The sequence below is a fragment of the Trachurus japonicus genome, chromosome 18 (assembly GCF_045865225.1).
Source record: "Trachurus japonicus isolate A0001 chromosome 18, Traja_1.0".
Classification (NCBI taxonomy): Eukaryota; Metazoa; Chordata; class Actinopteri; order Carangiformes; family Carangidae; genus Trachurus; species Trachurus japonicus.
The window spans coordinates 8,399,402-8,413,535 of record NC_140924.1 but is presented as its reverse complement, the minus strand read 5'-3'; positions in this window follow the sequence as shown (position 1 = coordinate 8,413,535).

Genomic DNA, 14,134 nt, shown 5'->3' with positions numbered 1-14,134 from the left:
CATTTATACAACTCCTTCATAATCATAATATACATTAAGATCTGTCAAGCATTCATTCATTCATTCATCTCCGATTGACATTTGTGATTAAAATCTTGGATAAAAAAGTCAATCAAAGTTGTTATTGTTTTATAAAATCAATGCCAGTTAACTTAACACACACACAACTCACACAATAACTCCTTCATGACCCTGTCTGTATGTGTGTGTTTGTGTGTGTGTTTGTGTTCCAGTGCGATCATAACAATGACATCAAGAACAATAAGTGAGTGTGTGTTTCTGCAGGCGTACGTGCCTCTGGGCTTGTTGCCTGTGATTGTGTACGTGTGTGTGTGCGTGTGTGTCATGGATGTCTCAATGTATGATTGTGTAAATGCATCTCTGCCATGTGTTTGAGTGTGAGGGTGAAAAGAGAGAAAGAGAGAGAGAGAGTATGAACTCAGAGTCTCAGAGGTCGGAGCGTGTAAAGACATAGAAAAAATAATTTAAAAAAAAGTCAGAATTATGGAAATTTCAGAAGCCGGAGTTCCTCGGTTTTCTTCCAAACATCGTTCGCTGTGAGCGAGGTCAAGTCCATAAAACACACACGCATACACACATAAACACACACACGCAGACAAAAGGGTAGTCAGTGTAACGCCGGTGAACCATGTCAGTATAAATCTGATAGTCCCAACATAATACGACGACGGCCACAAAAATGTCAACAGTCTACTTAACCCCCTGGAACGGATGTGAGGGGGAACGGAGAGAGAGAGAGAGAGAGAGAGAGAGATGGATAAACAGAGAAAAGAAAGAAAAAGTGCAAGGTGGCCAGAGCTAAATGAGACGAGAGTCAGAGCGTTCATGTTCGATCTCGGTTTTGATGCTGCTGTGTCTAAAACCCACGTTTTGCCATGACTCATCATCCTGCACTCGGCATTTTTGGCATTTTGCATTTTCGTCCTTCTCAACTAAAACACAAATCCTACCAGTCACCGACAACCTCCGAGCCGTGACGATCCGGTTCTGCCCGACAGAAAACCTGTACAGTTCAGGAATAATGCTGCGTTCGAGACAACTTGGAACTCTGAATCTCCCATTTGAAAACTCAAATTTCCGACTTTAAAGCGTTCAAAGAGACGCACCACGCCAGAAGAACCAAAAACACTGTGGACCGGGACAAACTTTGCATCCGAAGTGCTTCACGTAGCTAAGGCATTAAAACATAAGGGCACAAAAACAATAAAAAACAAAACAAACAAAAAAAGCATTTTAGAATAATGAAACAGATCATTTACTGCAAAAACTCAAAATCTTACCGAGACAATTTGTCTTATTTCTAGTCAAAATGTCATTTCTAGTCAAAACAAATCTCATTATACTTAAAATAAGACTCATCACATTAAAAAAGTAGCTTGTTTTTAGACACTTTTTACTTCTTTCAAGCGTATTTTCACTTGAAATAAGTAGAAAAATCTGACAGTGGAGCAAGTTTTTCTTCCTTATTACGAGCGCAAAAAACCTGCTTTCACTGGCAGATTTTTCTACTAATTTCAAGTGAAAATTAGTTTGAAACAAGTGAAAATGATCAACAACAAGTTAATTTTTAGGTGATGAGTCTTATTTTAAGTGGAAAGAGATTAGTTTTGACTAGAAATGAGACATTTTGACAAGAAATAAGACAAATATTCTTGGAAAGATTTTTTGAAGTGTAAGATTAAAGAGAAATAACAAAACACATCTCCACCCACACCAGTACATTCCCCAGAATGAGGGAATAAATTAGCTCCATAAAATGCTTCTTTATAAAAGAAAAATAGATATTTATATAACTACACACCTTCTCTATAGGTAAGAAGGGAAATTATGTCCAGAAATAAGACAGATCTTTACTGTGTTCCACAACATCAGTAGGTTATCTGTAACTGTTGAGTAAATATTGTGCATTTCATAACGTTTTGATGCATTTCGGCATTAAAAATGCATTTTAATTAATGCAGTTCCATTGACGGTTGATTGATTGTTGTGTGACGTCAGACAACTGATTCTCAGAGAAGTCAGGGTAGATTTTTTCTCCGACATGAGGCGGCATTCGACTTTTTTGCACTTTTTCAAGTAGGTTAGAATAAAACCCAAGTTCCCAGTTGTTCTCGAACGCAGCACAAGTCCAGATCTCAAGACCCCAGTGGCATCGGCTGAAACTCTTGAGAGGAGGTTGGCTCCCGTCATGTCGGCTGATTGAACTGTTGATTTATTGACTACAGACCATAATACCCTGCTGCAGTGTGTTCATGATAAGTGCGTAACCATGGAGGTCTTGGACTGGACTGAAAGTGCTTCTTTTTGCTTTTTTTGTTGGGTTCAGAACAACAACAAGCTGGAGTATCTTGAGGAAGTCGTTGACAAGTGAAGCCCTGATGATTGACAGGTGGAGAGGAGGAGGAGGAAGAGGAGGAGGAGGAGGAGGAAGAGGAGGAGGAGGAGGAGGAGAAGAGGAGGAGGAGGAGGGAGGAGGAGGAGGAGGAGGAGGAGGAGGAGGAGGAGGAGGAACAGGAGGAACAGGAGGAGGAGGAAGAGGAGGAGGAGGAGGAGGAGGAGGAGGAGGAGGAGGAGGAAGAGGAAGGAGGAGGAGGAGGAAGAGGAAGCAGGAGGAGGAAGAGGAGGAGGAGGGTGATAAGGAGGAGAAAAAAGGAAGGGGGAGGAGTAAGTGGAAGAGGAAGAGGAGGAAGAAGAGGAAGAAGAGGAGGAGGAAGAGGAGGAGGGAGGAGGAGGAAGAGGAGGAGCTGGAGGAAGAGGAAGGAGGAGGAGGAGGAGGAGGAGGAGGAAGAGAAGAGGAGGAGGAGGAGGAAGAGGAGGAGGAGGAGGAGGAGGGAGGAGGAGGAGGAAGAGGAAGAGGAAGAGGAGGAGGAGGAGGAAGAGGAAGGAGGAGGAAGAGGAGGAGGGAGGAGGAGGAGGAAGAGGAGGAGGAGGAGAGAAGAGGAGGAGGAGGAGGGAGGAGGAGGAAGAAGAAAGAGGAGGAAGAGGAGGGAGGAGGAGGAGAGAAGAGGAGGAAGAGGAGGAAGGAGGAGGAGGAAGAGGAGGAGGAGGAGGGAGGAGGAGGAAGAGGAGGAGGAGGGAGGAGGAGGAGGAGGAGGAGGAAGGAGGAGGAGGAGGAGGAGGAGGAGGAGGAAGAGGAAGGAGGAGGGAGGAGGAGGAGGAGGAGGAGAGAAGAGGAGGAGGAGGAGGGGGAGGAGGAGGAGGAAGAGGAGGAGGAGGAATGCTTGACTTAGGCTTCGGGCTGTGACTGCCGGAAGACGCCGGCTTCGGATCTGAGGTCCGTGCATTCGGTGATGGCAGCTCCGTCCGCGGCTCGGCTTCGCTTCTGTGGCTGTCTTCCTCTTGCTTCCGCTGCCTCTGCCTCTTCGGCCTCGTCAGCTTCGGCGTTATCACCGGCTTCGCCCCGCCTTCCGGCTTTGTCGTCTGAGCTGCCTGAGTTCTCTCCTCGTCAGGCTGTCCTGCTGCTTTCGCTGCTGCCTCGGGTCGCAGGTCGTCGGCCTGCCGCGCAGGCTGCTCTGCGTCGGCCGTAGTTCTTATCGGCGGTCGTCATGCGCTCTGCTTCGACGGCTGCGTCCGCGCCTCTGCGGCCTGCGGCCTCCTGTCCTCTCCTCTCTTGCGTGCTAGCTTAGGCGTCCGCCTACGACTGCGTCGTTCTGGCGTCTGCTTCTCAGCTTCGCGTCGTTGCGGTACGGTGCTCCGCTTCGGTCTCAGTCTCTGCGGCTTCCTCGATGCTTCGGCTGCTTCGTCTTCGTCAGTCGGCTTCGCTCCGTATGCTGCTTCGGTGCTGGCGTATCTATCGTCGGCGTCCTCGCTTCGTCAGCTGCCACTTGCTATGCTGCTGTCGGCGGCATGCGCTCCTGCGGCTGCTTGCTTCTCAGTGCTGGCGTCGTTCTGCCTGCTGCTGTCGTCTTCTTCTCTTCGGCCGCTGCGGTCGGATCCTCGGCGTCTTCTGACGTTTCTGCGCTGCTCCGCGCTGCTGCGGCGCCTGTCTCCCTCCTCGCGTCGGTGCTCGCGTTGCGTGCCGCGGCTTGGCTTCGGCCGCGTCTGTCGAGGCGTATTGCTGCGTCTTCCTTCTTCTCGTCTGCGGCGGCGTCGCGCCTCTGCTGCTCAAGGCCAGCTCGCTTCGCGGCGGCCGCTCGGCCGGCCTGCCCGGCAGGCTGCGGCTGTCCGCGGAGGCTGCGGAGCTGCCCCTTCCATGTCACATCCCATGCCCACGCTCTGATCGCGCAGAACGCTCCACAAGGAAAACGGGCTCCATCTCCTGACCTCTTCCCTCACCGAGAACCACGCCCTGCACCCGCCCCGTACAACCCAAGAATCAACTAGGAGGAGAGGAGCGTTACTAACGGCACCGGTCCAAGTCCTCTCTGTCTGTCCGCAGTTCAAGGCCCGACACGCGGTCGGTCGTTGCCGGCATGACAACACAACCCCGGTGTCGTCGGGTCAGTGTGGAGAGGCGAAGCTGGTTTAGGTTAAATCAGAGTGGTGAATGTTTGAATAAAGGGATAGTTCACCATTTGGGCCCCAAAATTGGTCCATTGCCATAATAATCCCTCAGTCATAGCAGTAGGTTTGTTACCTTTAATTGTCGGTGCAAGCTGTTTTTAAGAACGGCGGTAGCAGAGCCGTGAGCTGCTCAGAGCTACGCTACAGAGGAGGCTCATTATGGGATTTCTTTGTTTCAAACTCACCAAACTCATCAAATTCCACAATCCAACAACTCCACAACGCTCTGGTGGACAAGTTGTGACCTGCACATTCACCCCGCAATGAGATAATAACACAACATACCAACCAGAGTTGTTTTAGAGGAAATACAGAGACGGGTTGATGAAAAACTGTCCCTGAAGGCAACGTTGCCATCAGGGACAGTTTTTGCAGTCTCTGAATTTCCCTCGTAAAAACAACTCTGTCTGTTAACGTTGTGTTTATGATCTCATAGCGTGGTGAATGTGCAGGTCACAACTTGTCCACCAGAGCGTTGTGGAGTTGTTGGATTTGTGTATTCTGATGGTTTTGGATGAGGGAAACCAACAAAGAAATCCCATTAGCCTCTGTAGCGTAGCTCTGAGCAGCTCACGGCTCTGCTCCGCCGTTCTAAAAACATCTTACACCGACAATTAAAGATAACGAACCTACTGCTATGACTATAGGAATTATGGCAATGGGCCAATTTGCCAAAATGTGGAAACTATCCCTTTAATTGATTGATTGATTGATGATTGTTCAGTGTGATCGATGAAACACAAGTAACACATTCCCACTCACCTTTTTTTCAACCTTCTCTCCTCACTTCCACCTCCACCTCTTTGACCTGAAACTCAACTCCTCAGCTCCCACTCCTCTCCAATAACTTCTCACCCTGCCTCCCCCCAAACAACCAACCCCCCACTCCTCCTCCCTTTACCCCCTTTACCCCCTCTTACCCCCCCCCCCCCCTCCTCCTCCTCCCCCCTCCTGTAAACCCAGTGTTACCTCCCTGCCCTGCTAACATTGAACTCACCTCTTCCCCTCTCTCCAACCCCGATTTTCTCACCATACGTCGTCGCCCCCACCGCCGCCTGTAACTCTAAACTTACCTTTAAACATTGTTAGCCTCTGCACACGCACACACACACACACACACACACACACCTACACACACACACACACACACATACACACATACACACATACACACACACAGACACACACACCTCAGCTCACCCTGAGCCGGCCCACTGACCTGACCTTGCCTCCTCCTGCATTTTAACTCTCCCATAACTTCACACAGAGCTGAGCTTGTGGCCGCTTTCCTCGCGCACACACTTGTTCTCACACACAAAAAACGCACACACACACACACACACACTGACGATGCTTCCGATCCCGTCTTCTTCGCTCTCTCCTCTCTCCTCTCTCCATCCATCCGTCTTCATAAAGACGTCTGGGGGAGAAGCTGTTACACAACGACGTGTTACCTAAGAAAACAGACTAAAGGCCGCGTCTGAAATCGATCAGTGAGTCACTGTGAAGTCACGCAGCAACATATGAACTCAAACCGCATCAACACTGTCTGTGTGTGTGTCTGTGTGTGTGTGTGTCTGTGTGTGTGTATGTGTGTGTGTGTGAGATCTTTTTTTGTTTCCTGTGAAAAATGATATGAAGATGTGATCATCAACTCTTCCATCAATGACAGGAAACTGACACCCAAGTTCCTCGTGTGTCAATAAACGATACCTCAAGGTAGTTTAGTACGAGTTTCACTGTGAGTCAGAATTAAAACTTACTCACGTGTAATCATATATTGGATTTCCACCACATTATTGTTATGTTTCTGCCAAATTTTTTTCGTTATTTTTATTTCTGCCATTTTTTTCTTGTAGGCTATTTTCACTTTTGTCAATTTCTTTCCTTTTTTCTATATTTCTGCCAAGGTTTTTCTTGATTTAAATTTCCGCCAATTTTTTCTATTGTTTATATTTTCCGACAAATTTTTTCCCACTTTTTTTATATCTCTGGCAATGTTTTTCTTGATTTATATTTCGGCAAATTTTTTCTTTTGTTTATATTTCCACCAATTTTTTTCTTTATATTTCCAACAAATCTTTATTGTTTATGTTTTCTGCCCATTTTTTCCCCCATTTTAAAAATATTTCTGCCAATTGTTTTTTCTTGATTTGAATTTCCGCCAATTTTTTCTTTTGTTTATATTTCCACCAATTATTTTCTTTTTTTTCTGCCAATTTTTTTTCCTTATATTTCCAACAAATCTTTCTATTGTTTATATTTTCCGCCAATTTTTTCCCTCTTTTTTTATATTTGTGCCAAGGTTTTTCTTGATTTATATTTCCGCCAATTTTTTCTTTTGTTTTTATTTCCACCAAATTTTTTCTGCCAATTTTTTTTCTTTATATTTCAAACAAATCTTTCTATTGTTTATATTTTCCGCCAATTTTTTCCCTCTTTTTCTATATTTGTGCCAAGGTTTTTCTTGATTTATATTTCCGCCAATTTTTTCTTTTGTTTTTATTTTCACCAAATTTTTCCCTTTTTTCTGCCAATTTTTTTCTTCATATTTCCAACAAATCTTTATTGTTTATGTTTTCCGTCCATTTTTTCCCCCATTTTTAAAAATATTTCTGCCAATTGTTTTTTCTTGATTTATATTTCCACCAATTTTTTCTTTTGTTTATATTTCCACCAAATTTTTACTTTGTTTTTCTGACAATTTTTTTCTTTATATTTCCAACAAATCTTTCTAATGTTTAAATTTTCCGCCAATTTTTTTCCCCTTTTTTTTTTTTTATATTTCTGCCATTTCCCCCCCCTGTTTTTATATTTCTGCTGAATTCTTTCTTTTATTTACATTTCCACCAAATTTTTCCTTTATTTTATATTTCCTCCAGATTTTTCTTTTACTTCGTTGGTTTCAGCTGGAATCAAACTGGAAACTTTTCAGTGCCTTTGTTTTGCTTTTCTCATTGGTTTATGAAACTAACTTAATGGGCTGTGAACTAATTGAGTATGTAAAATCTTTTTAATCATGTAACACATTTGCATCTGCTTGTTTTTTCTGGCGTCTTCATTCGGCTCATTCACGTACAAGGTTCAAACCTTACAACTTGCCACGAGAGTGAGTGCAGGAGTAAACGCCGCTTAGGCTTTATGACAGTTTTATGACATGTTACCATGGATATGGCTCAGTGTGGCTTCTGCTAGTGGTATGGAAAATAAACAAATTTTCCGCTTGGGGTAATTCCACAGTTTTTCACATATCAAAAGTTAAAAAAGATATAACATATAAAATCCAAAACAATGTGAAGGGGAAATGCCAAAAAAAAACCCTCCAGGGGCTTGTAGGGTGGCATTCTCCGACTACAGTTCTAAGCTAATGAGCATGTACATTTGTGAGGTACAAAAATCGTTCATACGTAATAAATAAACATGGTTTAACATGATTTAGCATTGTACGATGCAATACAAAAAGCTTGGTAAACATATGATGAGAAATTTAAAATAATCCCAGTTTAGATAGGCAGACCATGTGGAAAGTATTGACTGGTTAGCAGGAGAGACTTTAGTGCTCTCCTAAATTGTTGTAAAGATAAAAAAAAAAAAAAGTACAGGTAATAAATTCCATATTCTTGGCCCACGATAAAGTAACAGAACTGTGATTGGGAGGTACAACAATATTGGGTTCTAAGGTGGCAAGAGTTACGTGTGGAATAGGTGTGAAATTGATAGTTGCATGCAAATATATAATGAAAAGATGATGGAAGGAGTTTTTTTTAGGGAACCATAAACAAATAAACCAATCTGAAGATGATTCACTTGATAAATAATAATAAGAATATAGCCTGCAGCTGTTTTCATGTTAATCAAATTAGTTAATTGCCTTGTTAATTAATGTTTTGTGCAGATTATATCAGATTATTCCTCTTTCCGATCCTTTTCATTCAATATTTGAGATTTTGTGTCAGAAATGTAATCATTCTGTTTTCGTCAATGAATGGAATAGATTTCTATAAATAACTGATGAGTATTCATGCGTTATAAATGGAGAATTCAGTATTTATTAATGCTTAACTAATGCTTAATAGTAGGGATGTCCCGATCACATTTTTTTGCCCCCGAGTCCGAGTCCGAGTCATTTGATTTTGAGTATCTGCCGAGACCAGAGATCCGATCCGAATACTTTGGCAATGCAGTAAAGTTTTTAAATGTAGATCAACTGAATCCATCCCACTATTAATTTCTGTTCTGTTGTGCTCTACTAGGGATGTAACAATATCACAATCTCACAATAATACTCTACCTCAATAACAAGCCCATGACATTTTATTGCAGTAGTGGTAGACATGCCATGATATCCAAACTGCTCAGTATTAAATTTTAGCACAGTAGGCCCCCCCTTTTCCACAGTAATAATATATAATGCCGGTTATCCATAAGTTCAACAACAAGAACATTTGGTCAAAAATAAAATAAGCATGTCATTTCTCAATCACCAGCCACTCTCTCCCCTGATCCCACCCTCTCCTGCCTGTTCTGCCCCCCCTCCCTCACCTCGCCTAATCCCTTCTCCCTCCCTCCCTCCGGCCTAGTCCCTCACCCAAGCTTCACCTACGCTCCTAGCTCCCGCCTCCACGGCCCTCCGCTCCTTCTCTCTCCCTCCTCTCCTCTCACCTCCTTCCCTCCCTCACCCAGCACACCGTGCTCCTTCTCCCTCTCTAACTTTAAATAAATACCTGGTGTTTTTTTCGGTATCTGCCATCACGCAACACAACGGTAGTTTTTTTTAATTCAACAGTATGAAGAAGTTTAACAATGTCCGCGACATCTGCGCGGTTTCGATCCGTGTGTCGGTCTAACACGTGCGTTACGTCAGGACTCGCTCTCAGTAGAAGCTGCAGTGACTGTTGTTGCTGCAGGTGTGTGGTAGCGCTCAAAACATCAACAACAAGCTGCTTGGAAGTCAGCATTGAAACAACGTAGCCACACCCAAACAAACAGTGAGCTGACCCGGTGGACACCATCGTCTCTCACACTCTCGCAAGCGCCGGCATTTCATATCGTTACTTGTCCACGACGACGCAGCCACACACACATGAGAAAACACACCGTGGAGCTGTGCCACAGACCATGCACAAAACACAAGCACTCGCTTTGGGTAATGAGCGCACATGACGAACGTCTACAGTAAAAGATGATACATCTGAACGCCCCCCATGCGGCCCGTCTTCGCTTTAGACAGATAGGAAAACCCTGACATGTAGATATGTAATATATCCGATTCCTGATCGGGATGTAACGTCCGATTCCGATCGAGTCTGAAACCACGTGATCGACCCCGATTTCCGATCACGTGATCGGATCGGGACATCCCTACTTAATAGTGTGTACTTATTATAAAGTGTTACCAAAAAAAAAAGGTTTTTGAAATAATGAAACTGATGATTTAAAATCGAACATGAATTTACTGTATTAATTTCCGCAACATCAGTAGGTTAATCTGTAACTGTAAGTAAACATTGTACATTTCATAACATTTTGATGTATTTCGGCGTTAAAAATGCATTTTAATCAATGTATTTCCATTGACGGTTGATTGATTATTGTGTGTTCTGTTTTCGTCAATGAATGGAATAGATTTCTATAAATAACTGACACAGCACCGTTCATGTATTTCTCTCCGTTCAGTTGATGTTAAAGGGATAGTAGCATTTTTTTTTAAAGTTTGGTTGTATGATCTACAAATAGCCCCTCAGTACTTTAATTGCAGTAGAAGACTCTCTGCACTCCTCCCGTTAGCAACGCCAGCCCATAATAGCCCTGCCCAGAGATTTACAACATACAGTGTTGTGAATGGACCCAAAGAAACGGCCTAATTTTCAAACGGCCTAAAAGAGGGTGCCTGGAAAAAAAAAGACACAGTTCCTTTGTTCGCTATATTATAAATTTTTTCCAGCCCTTCAAAGTGCAGGAAAAACACAGTTTTTATTTGGACCTAACCAACTCACGTATCCCTCCGCCCAGGGTTAGCGCCCGCCGATCAGCAGGTTAGGTCCAAACAGGGCCGGCCGCTGGCATAAACACTCTATGCGGTTGTTTAGGGCCACAGCCGTTAGGTGGGGGGCCACATGATCAGAAAGGTACCGGGTTCATCAAGTCATTTAAACATCCTGAGGTCTGCACGTGCACGCTGATGAGCTTTATTTGTAAGGTGAAGTCAATTATTCAAGCTTCTTTTTATCTCACAGTTGAGTCATTTGGTGAAAATAGAACGGCAGAATGACAACATTTGTGCTCAAAAAGAGCAATCTTTACAAAATTTCATTTTAGACTTGGTTTTGCTACACTTATAACTATTACTGTATTCAATATCCTATTTCAAGCACCAAAACAGTTCATTCTCATGACTGAGGATGTGTTTTCCACAAGGGATGTGAATTTTTTTCAAAAAGCAGAACCTCAAATTTCCCAGCAATTGGCCTAAAGTAATTTTTTTTTTTTTTTTTCTTTTTTTTTGTATACAGTGTTCTAGGGCAAATTGGCCTCAGTGTGCTTACAGCGGAGGTTCTAATATTTAGACATAAAACACTTGAGTATTGTTACATCTGCAAGTATCTTAAAAAGATACATTTAAGAAAATATGTAAAAGTTGAGAAAATGGCCTCAAACCTCAGAGGGCATAAACACGTCTGTATTCAGTTTTTAACCAGTGATTTGGTGTTTGTGCTTAGAGTGCAGGGCCACAAACAAAAATCTTGTTTAGGGGGCCACCAAAATCCTAGGGCCGGCCCTGGGTCCAAATAAAAACTGTGTTTTTCCTGCACTTTGAGGGGCTGGAAAAAATTATATTACAGCGAACAACGGAACTGTGTATTTTTTTTTCACGTAAAACCTCTTTTAGGCCGTGAAAATAGGCCGTTTCTTTGGGTCCATTCACAACACTGTATGTTGTAAATCTCTGGGCAGGGCTATTATGGGCCTGGGCCTGTTGCTAACGGGAGGAGTGCAGAGAGTCTTCTACTGCAATTAAAGTACTTAGGGGCTATTTGTAGATCATACAACCCCACTTTAAAAAAAATGCTACTATCCCTTTAATACCACTTTAAGAGGTTTCCCGGCCCCTGTGAAGCGCGGACAGCCGTCGTTCACAGGCCTGATCTCTTTCAGATGCTCGTACGGACCAGACAGACGTTGTGTCTGAAAAACCTTCAAATCCTACAAACGTGTCCAACAAACGATCCGTGTCCTCGTCCTCCAGCCTGAAGAACAACACCGGCCAACTTTCACTCTCACTCTTTTTCTTTTCCTTTTTCTTTCCCTCCCTCCCTCGTCGTCTTCTCCTTCTCCTCCTTCTTCATCTTCTGTGGTCGTTGGGAGGTCATTGACTCGTGAAACATCCGTCGGGTTTCTCTCCCAATTCACAACCGTCCGCTCTCCAGCACTATATATTCTCACATTCTCCGCAGTTATCACGTTCTCAGATGTTGGTGAGGAGGGCGCGAGGTCGCACGGATACCGAGAACACACACACACACACACACACACACAAAAACACACACACTGTTCCTGCTTTGACCTCTCCTCTTCTCTCACTCTGTAACTTAAAGCTTATTTTTACGTCAGATGCGGAAAAACACAAACTCCCTCCAAACTAACACACTGAAATAGACAGAGCGTCTCACCTTTACACACACACACACACACACACACACACATGCACACACACACATGCACACGCACACACTCACACACACGCATGCAGCCCCAGTGTGTGCTGCTGACCTAGGAGTAACTCAGTGAAGTCAGCCAATAAAACACAGAGGAATCGTCGGCATGTAACTTGACATTCTAGTGGTTTGTTTGGATAACCTCTTGCTGTGCCGAACCAACACAAACACACACACATTTACACACACATATACACACACGTGCGCACACACACTCGTACTGCAGCAACAGTATTTTACATTTACGACCCCCCCACCGCCCTCGCTCGGCCCCCAGCGTTGCCCTCTCGTCCACCCCGCCACACACACACACACACAAACCAACCCTCTGATTTCCCAGCAATTATCTCCAAACTAAACAATCGACCCCAAAAAAAAAAACACCGAGCTGTTGCGAAAGCCGCTTAAGCGTTGTCGCCGTGGTGATGCGACACATCGGTTATGAAATTGAAAGTGTGGTCCAGACGTTTGTGGAGCCCCGAGGAGGATGAACAGAATCAGCATTACATAGAAAAAAATAAAAAATAATAGAATAAAAGAGAGAATATGAACGTGTCTCAGGGGTTCTGGATGATTGACACAACAGGAAGTATTATTTTGTAATCCGTGTTGTTTCAGGAGGAGTTACTGGAAAAGTTGAAATTGACATGATTGGATGAAATTATAGTCGTCCAATCCGATCCAAGCTTCTCTGTCTTTCTTTTTTTTTTTTTTTTTTTTTTACGGCTCCTCTCGATAGTAAACTGCAAATATTTGGGTTTTGGACGGTGAATTTTAAAGACGTCCGACCTCTGATGAGCTGCAGCGGGAATTTTCACCACGTTGAGACGTTTTATTGTGAAAGAGTCATTGAATCCACAAGAATCCAGACTTTTCCCCTCTTTTTCTACTTCTTTTACTTCTCTAGTGGAATGAAATGTGCAACCTGCATATTTCTGAGCTTTTTTAAAAACACCCATGAGATTGTTATACATATTAAACTCTTTGATTCACGACACAAACACGTTTCGTTCATTTCAATCCGACTTTAAATCACATCATAGCTCTGCAGAACGCAGGACTTTTACTTTGAAATCCAGGAATTTTGAGAAATAAAGTCGGATTGAAATGAATGAAACATGTTTGTGTCGTGAATCAAAGAGTTTAATATTTATAACAATCTCATGGGCATTTTTAAAAAAGCTCAGAAATACGCAGGTGAATGACACTTCCAGCAACTAAAATGTAAATCACAAAGTGTATTAAAATACTTTAAACCACATCATAACTCTACAGAAGGACTTTTACTTTGAAATCCAGGAATTTTAAGAAACAAAGTATGTTAATGCACTTTGTGATTTACATTGAAGTTGCTGGAAGTGTCATTCACCTGCATATTTCTGAGCTTTTTAAAAACGCCCATGAGATTGTTATAAATATTAAACTCTTTGATTCATGACACAAACATGTTTCACTCGTTACAATCCGACTTTATTTCTTAAAATTCATGGATTTCAAAGTAAAAGTCCTGCGTTCTGCAGAGTTATGATGGGAGCCTTAGGTTCCCTCATTTCTAAGGTTTTTTTTTTCTTTCCAAAATTAGGCCCTATGTTCCCACATTTCCTTTATGATCAATTTGCATCAGATTTTATCCCCATTTCTCCCAAGTTGGTCGTCGATTACACCCAACCTATTATCCAGTAGCAGTTGACTACAGATGTAATGTAGCTTTTAGCTAAATCTGGGAGCATAGGGCCCTGGGAGCACAGGGCTGACCCCTTCCAACAACTCACCTCCATGAGTTAGTGCAAGACAACAAACTTCTACAGTAGTACAAATAGTGTTAGTAGTAGTAAACGAAGCATTAGAAAGTTTGTACAGTAAGTACACCAGACATAATTAGTGGGGTAATTTAA